At 36.3% G+C, this 10,127-nt stretch overlaps 1 pseudogene; it reads right to left on the minus strand.

The window, feature by feature from the left end:
- Positions 1-4,177: 4,177 nt before the first annotated feature.
- Positions 4,178-5,567, minus strand: LOC145504706 (actin-related protein 2/3 complex subunit 2 pseudogene; annotated as a pseudogene).
- Between the last annotated feature and the right edge of the window lie 4,560 nt (positions 5,568-10,127).

Raw genomic sequence — 10,127 nt, forward strand, 5'->3', positions numbered from 1 at the left:
TATAAGAGCTCATTATGAAACAAATTGAGGTATATTCAAATATACAGTAAAAGCAGATGAGATCTGAGAATTCATGTGATCAATGTGATCATAACTTCTTTTACCACTAACAAGATATTTGTCACATGACTTCAGTATCTGTTATGAACTGAGACATTAAGAAAAATATGCTGCAGAGTGAGAAGCAGTTGCCCTTAAGGTAAACTATTCCCATCACTTTTTAATGACAAGGGAAATGTTGTTAAGGGTGAATTGTCTGGGTCACTTTCTAAAAGACTTCAGTATAGAGGAGGGTAACTTAAGCAAGAATGTTCCACCTACCTCTTGCTACAATTACTGTAATTTTTCTGCTGAGAAGAAAATGGGCACTTTTGAATGAATGGATGCTCCCGTGCCTAGGGCTGGACATATCTGAAACATCTTGCCAAACTTGAAATCAAAGAAACTATCAAAGATTACTAGAGATATGTCAGAAGGGTTCAAGAGTATGGAGAGTCATACACTGACAAAATATATAACAAATTAAGCATCAAAAAAAGTAATCATCAAGTGAATTGAAAACATCTGAAATTTTCGTGTGTGTAATTTTGTGATGATCATGGGAGAAATTGACACTTTTGGAGGATTCTAGGAAAGCAAGTCATTTTTTTTTTAAACTGATGAATCAAGAGAAAAAAATCAGCATTAACAATATAAACAATGTGTATGTAACTGCAGTATAGTAAAAATTGGAGACATTAAGAGAAATAGGTTAGTAGGTAGGCAGGAGCTAGATCTTGAAAGATACTGTAAGACATAATAAGCACTTTGTATTTTATTCTAATTGCAACAGAAAGCCACAGAGTCTTTGAAGCTGATTAATGATATAAATAACAATAAAATGTTATTAAAATTTAAAAAAAAGAACATGGAAGAAAAGGAGATTTCATTATCTGAAAAGGGACACGGATGTTGGTATTCTGCCAAGAGTGAGAATACTGTCCCTGTCACTAGAGAATTAGATTGGATAAGGGAGTGGAGCATAATCCTGTGGAATATAAAATGTCCAGTTGTGACTTCATAAAATACATTTTCGTGACACAAATCAGCATGGTTGTGTTATTCATTGGGACTTTCAGATGGAAGTCCATGTCAGGTTAAACTTAGAATTAATTCAGACTTGATGTTTCCAAGCGGACATGGTAGGAGAAGAAGATGTAACAAATTTAAGAGCTTTATGGGAGAGTGATTGTGGCATTGAACCATAAACTCTAAACGAGTTAGGGGGAGGTGAGGACATGAGTGAAAAGTCTTAAGTGGACTGTAGGTCTTGAGAAGATTGAAGAAATATTGAAGTGAGAATAGTTGAGTAAATGAGTGATAAAATAATCTGGTGAATAAAAGTAGAGCAGAATACAAAAAATTATAGATTTGACAGGTGTTATCATTTTTGATGGTGAAAAGTGGAATATGAGCATGTAAGTACTTGCCTAGGGTGGGATAGAGGAAAAGGTAACTGATATTAACTATTTTAAGAAACTGAGGGACCAGAAACGGACCATCTACTATGTTAAGTTGAATGCTGAAGTTGATAATAGTAATAGTAGGTAAGGAAGAACAGTTAGATTTCTGGTAGCTGTGGTTCAGTCAGATAAGTGTAAGAAAAATTTATAAAACTTAAGAGAATAAAGTTCCAGGTAGGAGTTTAGGTGAATTGATTGGAAAATGATTCCTAAGGAAAATAGGGAAAAATTATAATCAGAGAGTAAATGAGTTCAAACCACTTAACTTCGTTTAATCTCAAGTTTCTCACAAACAGAGAAAGATCAATAGGAAAAAGTGTTGAGTATGGACTTTTCAAATGATAATGGTCTTAATTTCTAGTAAATGCCAAGGAGGTATTTATGCTTTCATAGATCTGTGCCCTGGACAGATATGTGTTTAGTCAACTACTTTGCCTCATTTTTAGTTTGAAATAACTCTCAAACTTTGAAGAATGATAAGGAAAGATATATAGTTACATAAAACTTCTTAGTTGATGCGGAGTGTTTAGTCTTAACCAATTTCTCAAATATTGAAGCAGTTCACTCTGTGCTTGTGATTGAGTCAGAATGATAGTCATCAGGCACACAAATGGGATTGTTATTATCATAAATGACATGAATTACATGCTATTTGTTTTCAAATGTTAAATAAGTCTTATATTTCTGGGATAAAGTTCAGTTGGTCATGATGTGTTATTCATAAATGATAAGATTCAACTTGATAACATTTCATTTAGACTTTGCATCTATGTTCATGAAGGTATTAGTCTGCAGTTTTGTTTTATTATTTTTATTTTTAAAATTTTATTTATTTTTTAATTAGTTCAAATTACCAATGGCATTTTTCACAGAACTAGAACGAAAAATTTCACAATTTTTATGGAAACACAAAAGACCATGAATAGCCAAAGTAATCTAGAGAAAGAAAAATGGAGCCGGAAGAATGAACCTCCCTGACTTCAGACTATACTACAAAGATACAGTCATCAAGACAGTGTGATACTGGCACAAAAACAGAAATATAGACCAATGGAACAAGATAGAAAGTCCAGAGATAAGCCCACCCACCTATGGGTACCTTATCTTTGATAAAGGAAGAAACAATGTACAATGGAGAAAAGATAGCCTCTTCAATAAGTGATGCTGGGAAAACTGGACAGCTACCTGTAAAAGAATGAAATAAGAACTTTTCCTAACACTATACACACACACACACACACACAAATGGATTAAAGACTCAAGTGTAAGGCCAGAAACTATAAAGCTATTAGAAGAAAACATAGCAAGTACACACTCTGACACTAATCTCAACAAGATTCTCTCTGATCCACATCCTAGATTAATGGAAATACTAACAGTTTTCTTTTCTTGTAATTGTTTTGTTTGGTAATAGTTTGAGGGTAATGGTTACTTCATTACCCTGAGAAATAAAGTTTTTGTGGTTCAGCTGGTAAAGAATCCGCCTGCAATGAGGGAGACCTGGGTTCAATCCCTTGGTTGGGAAGATCCCCTGGAGAAAAAAAAGGCTACCCACTTCAATATCCTGGCCTGGAGAATTCCATGGACTGTAAAGTGCATGGGGTGGCAAAAAGTTGGAAATGACTGAGCCACTTTCACTCAGAATGAGTTAAAAGTCCTTCTTCCTCTTCTAACTTCTGGAAGAGATAAAATAAAGTCGATATTATTTTTCCAAATGTTTGGTAGTTACCAGCAAATACATCTGAGTCTAGAGTTTTCTTAGGGATAAGGTTTTTAACTACAAATGCAACTTATTTAAAAGAGATGGAGTTATTTGGGCTACATATTCCTTGGGCACATCTGAATAATCCAAAATAACCTCCCCATTACAAAATTCTTTAACCTAATTACACATGCAAAGTCCTTTTTGCCATGTAAAGTAATATTTCTCACTGTTCTAGAATAAGACCATGAACAAGAAGAGGCATATTATTTTACCTACCACATTTTGGCATGATGTACTGTCTGAAATCTATGTTGCCTAATATTTGCCTAGCTTTCTTTTGCTTAGTATACATATGGCCTATCTTTTTCATCCTTTCATTTTTTATTATTTGTGTATTTAAAGTTTGTTTCATGTAGGCAGCATATAGTTGATAATTGTTTTTTTATGCAATCTGGCAATCTTTGCATTTTAATTGGGGGTATTTACAATATTTACATTAATGCAATTACCTTTAGAGTATTTTTTTTTAAGATATAAAGATTTTCTTTATTAATGACCCCAACCGTGTTTCTTTAGATACAGGAGTTTTGAACGCAAATACTTAGAGAAAACAAATTAAGATTGCATTATCCTGCAACTTATTAACAGTAACGTACTGCAAAGCAAAACAGTTTGGAAAAGAGGGGGAGGGAAAGGGTAGTGAGGGAGGGAAGATAAAGAAAAGGAATTAAGTTGATCAAGTGGAATTCTTTTTTTTTTTTTTTTTTAATTCTTGGGAACCACAAAGTCCTTGCAAGCACAGCTCGTTTTTGCAGATTACTTTCCAAACATGTACAAAATGGAACCAAAACAGAGAATCCCTTAAGAACCTGAAGAGGTACAACATTAAAAGCTACGATTGTCCCGTAGCAAGTATTCCAGCCTTCAGTTGCCAGCCACTTCCTCTTCCTGTTCCCAAAAGTTACGTCTTTCAAGTGATTGCTTTCATTTCCTTTTTCTCGGCATCTGGGCGTGGGCAGTTCAGCTCCTTGAGGAAGTTGGATGTTTCTGCCCACATACGTGTGTGAATATAGGGCTTCGAGCACTTGATGTGGTAGTGCAGATAGTCCGGGAACGTGTGGATCAGGTTGATGGTGTTGTCTTGAGCACTGGCCTTGGATTGGCGAGGTAACAGCATGAAGGTAATGTAGCGGATGTTGTGGCCCATGGCGGCATCGGGATCTTTCAGCTCTAGGGGAGATTCCCGTGTGGCTGAAGAGGATCTGTGGGGCTATGTGGCTGGCTCTGCCCTGCATGAACACCTTTCCAATGACCACATCATCGTCTTCCTTAAACACTGCTGAAGACTGCTGTGACTTTGCCCTTGTTTGACTCAAACATACATGGTCTCATAATCCCTATAATGGTTAACTTCCCTGTTCTCTCCTTCCTTGCCCTCTTCTTGGAACTGGAAGTATTTCTCAAAGACGGAGGCAAAACACTTTCGTTTCAACATACCAGCCTGATGCACGATGGAATCTTTGGATGCAGGCAGATTTTCAAGGTGATATAGCAAAGAGACATTGTATCCTGATTCTGGATTTGCAAGTAACTTCCGTACACCCTCTGTAATAACTCATCAGCACCATGTGCCTAAAGTTCCTTGTAGAATTTCAAAGAAAAACTGACCATCACTTTTATTTTGTCTCCATTAGGATTTGAAATATTGTTAAGACCGGCTCGACAAGCAGGGTTTCCAAAAGCGCGATACAGCAAGAGAATGAGAAGCAAGACACAAGAATTCAGGGAAAAGCGAGGATAACGGGACCAACACCGCTCCAAGGTGAAGGTGCCGAAACTGAATCCAAGTCACCTTTGCTATACTTTCAGCCATGAAGGAAAGAATATGCGGGGAGTTAAACTATAACTCTTGTGGCCTTCGAGGCCAAAGAACAAAGTGATCATTAACCATTGAGTAATTAAGAAACAGCAATCAGTAACAAATCAGTAACTCAGACTAATATTCTTATCTATAGATTTTCCACCAGATACAAAACACATGTGACTCTGAGACGCCAGTTGAGAAACAGTCTGGGGTCGGTTTTCGACCCCAGGATCATATCTTGTTTTCAAGACTATGAACTGTTCCCCCTGGACTTGTTCCAACAGTCTCATGCCTTATAGCACCCAGTTTATCAATAATTATAAATTTCTTTTGCGGCCCTTGCTGGGGCCTGCTTTTCTTTTATTCTTCCTGTCTCCTACAAAATATGATAGAGGACTCCATCAAAATCTGCAAAAGTTACTTCTACAGCTTCTGGTTTGTTCCCAGTGGCTGCATTCTCAAACTTGAGCCCGAGCGTCTCCTCAATGATACTACTACTTATCCCTTCTTTTATTTGCTCTTTGTCTGTTCTTGCATTTTTAAATTGAGTATATTTTTTCTGTTTTTTTTTTTTTGCTTACTGACTAAAATTATAATTTTTTACTTTAGTGGTTCCTTCAGGATTTACAGCATACATCTTTAACTTATCACAATCTATCTTTAAGTGTTATTATACCTCTTTACACATAAAGCATAGGAATACCTGCAATAGTATGCTTCCTTACCCGCCCCCCAGTCTTTGTGTTATCTACCTTAAACTTCTGTGTGTGTTTTAAATTTTATGTTGCATTCTTATCATCTTTCTAAACTGCCGTTGTCTTATAAGGATTATATAAGAAAAAAATCTTGTGTATTTACACATGTAATTGCCACTACTGTTAAACTCTTCATTCTTTTGTGCAGATTTACATTTCTATCTGATGTAATTTTCCTTTTATTTGAAAGATTTCCTTTAACATTTCTTATAGGTTTGTCTGCTGGTAATAAATTATTTTAGCTTCTGCATACAAAAATATTTCACCTTCCATTTTATAAGATATTTTCTGGAGTTTAAATTCTATGTTGATAATTTTTACCTTTCAGAACTTTAAAGTTGTTACTCTACCACTTTCTCCCCTGTCTTGTTTGCAATGAAAAAATGTGCTACTATCCCGACCCTGACCCTTTATCTTCTGTTTATAATGTATCTTCCTTACTCTGAATGCTTCTAATAACTTTTCCATTATCCTCGGTTTTGAGTAATTTAATTATAATGTGTCTTGGTGCAGTTTATTTTGTGCATGGTATTTATTATATCTGTAAGTTTGTAGTTTCCACTGAATTTGAAAAAGAAAATTGTCATTTTTTTAAGATTAAAAATTTTCATTTCTGTATTTAAGTTTTGTGGTTTCTATCACTATGTCTTCAAGTTTACCAAACTTTTTCTTTCTGTAATGTCTAGTTCAGTCACTCAGTCATGTCTGACACTTTGCAGCCCCATGGACTACAGCCTGCCAGGCTTCCCTGTCCATCACCAATTCACAGAGCTTACTCAAACTCATGTCCATAGAGTCAGTGATGCCATCTAACCATTTCATCCTCTGTCGTCCCCTTCTCCTCCTGCCTGCAATCTTTACCAGCATCAGTCTTTTCCAGGGAGTCAGTTCTTCGCATAAGGTGGCCACAGTATTGGAGTTTCAGCTTCAGCATCAGTCCTGAATATTCAGGACTGATTTCCTTCAGGATGGATTGGTTGGATCTCCTTGCAGTCCAAGGGACTCTCAAGAGTCTTCTCCAACACCACAGTTCAAAAGCATCAATTCTTTGGCACTCAGCTTTCTTTATAGTCCAACTCTCACAACCATACATGACTACCGGAAAAAAAACATAGCTTTGGCTAGATGGACCTTTGTTGGCAAAGTAATGTATCTGCTTTTTAATATGCTGGCTAGGTTGGTCATAGCATTTCTTCCAAGGAGCAGGAGTCTTTTAATTTCATGGCTACAGGCACCATCTGCAGTGATTTTGGAGCCCCCAAAAATGAAGTCTCTCATTGTTTCCAGGGCTTCCCTGGTGGCTCAGATGGTAAAGAATCCGCCTGCAATGCAGGAGACTTGGGTTCAATCCCTGGGTTGGGAAGATACCCTGGAGAAGGACGTGGCAACTCACTCCAGTATTCTTGCCTGGAGAATCGCCATGCACAGAGGAGTCTGGTTGGCTACCGTTCATAGGGTCGCAAACAGTTGGACATGACTGAGCGACTAAGCACATACTGTTTCCACTGTTTCCCCATCTATTTCCCATGAAGTGATGGGACTGGATGCCATTATCTTCATTTTCTGAATGTTGAGATTTAAGGTAACTTTTCACTCTCCTCTTCTACATTCATCAAGAGGTTCTTTAGTTCTTCCTCGCTTTCTGCCATAGGGTGGTGTCATCTGCATAACTGAGGTTATTGATATTTCTCTCAGAAATCTTGATTCCACCTTGTGCTTCATCCAGCCCAACATTTTTCATGATGTACTCTGCATATAAGTTAAATAAGCAGTGTGACAGTATACAGCCTTGACATACTCCTTTCCCAATTTGGAACCAGTCTGTTGTTCCATGTCCAGTTCTAACTGTTGCTTCTTGACCTGCATACAGATTTCTCAGGAGGCAGGTCAGGTGATCTGCTATTCCCATCTTTTTAAGAATTTTTCTGCAATGTCTAACATTAATGTCATCCATTTTAATTTTCATCTCATATTTTGCAGTTTTCTTCTCTAGAATTACAGTGTGTGTCTTTTTAAATCCATTCTATTTCTGTACGTAAATTCTGAATAGATATAATAGAGCTGTATTAACTGTTTTAATAGTTTTGCTAATTCTAACATCCGCATTAGTTCTGAGTCAGTTTAAAATGATTGATTTGTCACTTCATCCTGCATTCTGCTTTCTACTTTGCAGGCCTGGTGTTTTTGATTGGATGTAAGACGTTGTGAATTTTACCTTTTTCTATGCTGGATTTTTTTTTCTTTTAATTTCTGTAATATTCTTGAGGTTTTCTCTAGGTTGTAGTTAAATTACTTGGAAACAGTTTGTCTTTTCAAATATTACATTTAAGTTTTGTTTTGCATTTGCAGAGAAGTGTTAAGACTAGACTAATAATTCCCATCTACTTAGAAATGGCTCTTCTGAGTTATTTATTCAATGCTTCATGAATTACAAGGTTGTTCATTCCCTGATAGAAACAGTCACTATTCCATACCCTATATAAACACTGACCACTATTCCTTCTAATCCTTTGGGTGATTCTTTCCCTAAGTAGCTTTCGGGTATGTACAGTCACCACTACTCTGCTGAATACCGTAGGAGAACCCTCTACAGACTTCTGTTTTTCCTTTTTTTTTTCTCCACACTCTGTCCTTCAAACGCTACCTACCTTGGTCTCCCTAGACGCTTAGCAATGGCTTCTCATCTCTGGCAGTCTGCTGAGCTCTGTCTGCATTTCCTGCCCTGTCTTGTGGCCTGAAAACTGCAATTTCAGAGCTATCCTATACTGTTTTCAATCAATCAAGGGATGCAATCATTCATTGCCTGATATCCAATGTCTTAAAAACAGGTTATTATTATGACACAGGTTATGTAATATATGAAGCTATGGCTTTTCATGTGTGCGTGCTAAGTTGTTTCAGTCATGTCCAACTCTTTGTGAGCCTATGAACTGTAGCCTGGCAGGCTTCTCTGTCCATGGGATTTTCCAGGCAAGAATTCTAAATGGATTGTCATTCTCTTCTCCACAGTATCTTCATGACCCAGGGATCGAACCCGCATCTCTATGTCTCCCGCATTGTCAAGCTGGTGGCTTTTCACATAGGAATGTAAATTAAATTTAGCCCAGTTACTTTGTATTGTCTAGAAGTAGAAGTTCCATTGATTTGCTTTTGCTTTTAATGAATATCCTTAAGTTGACCCATTTCCATTTCCTCTTTACGTTTGAGAATTATGGGGTAGAAATGAGGAACTAGAGCTCTATTTATACATTCTGAAAAATCTTTGGTGTATCAGATAAGAAAATGATAAAAAAAAAAAGCTGTATTATTATACTCAAAATGGGTATATAGGAAAAATGTTGCTTTGCCAATCACCATAGCTAAAAAGAGACAGGATTTTATTTTTGTTTCTTTGCCTGCTTTGAGGGAAGCTTCAACCTTCAGGACTGGTGGGTTGATCTGGCATAGGATATCTGGCATATCCTATGCCAGATCAACAGAATATGTACATTTTTTTTAACTTAGAGTTTTATATAAAATAATTTCTTCTCATATACTTCCCTGTTGCCTGCCCTTCATACTCTGAAAGCATAAGCACTTTTCCCTCTTTATTCATGTCATTAAATGTACATCCATTTGATAATTCATGGAACAATCAGTTCTACTAGTTCCTAAACTTCTTTAACTTCAGTGGTCTCTGTATCATTCTACATCAGAATCTTGGTTATACTCTTGACATTACTATGCCTTGATAATATTATTATTATGCAATGCCTTCAAAATCTTAAATCAATTCCATTTCTGTCCAAATGTTATTTTTCCCTTATTGCATTCTACTTGCCTTCCATTTTATTTTTTTCAGTTAATATTCTACAATTTATTAAAGTAATCAATTCCTTATGATATTCTAATTTCTTCTGACTGATTCTATTCCAGGAACAATTTGGAAAAACATCATTCCTACATGAACTCACCATTTAGTTTCTCCACACCTGCCCTTATGAAGCTGACCATTGATGAGAAAATAATATACAATTAATATAGAGGTCAGTAAAAATTTATGACTGCCACACTCAAAGAGAATCTACATATTGCCCAATAATCCTTCACATTCCACTAGTAATCACCATCTTAAGTGCTCCATATAGACTATTTCAACTGCCTTGTGCTTCAAAGCACCCACATTTCTTCCTTAGTCTCTCTACAATCAATATCTTACCATTTATTTCTTGCTATTTATAGACATTTATAAGCAAATGTTTTGTTTTTATTTGATGAATAGAAAATGTTGTCTCCATAGAGTGTCTTCAAATTTTCATACT

Source organism: Giraffa tippelskirchi, chromosome 5, assembly GCF_054371585.1.
Source record: "Giraffa tippelskirchi isolate mGirTip1 chromosome 5, T2T-mGirTip1v1.2.pri, whole genome shotgun sequence".
Lineage (NCBI taxonomy): Eukaryota > Metazoa > Chordata > Mammalia > Artiodactyla > Giraffidae > Giraffa > Giraffa tippelskirchi.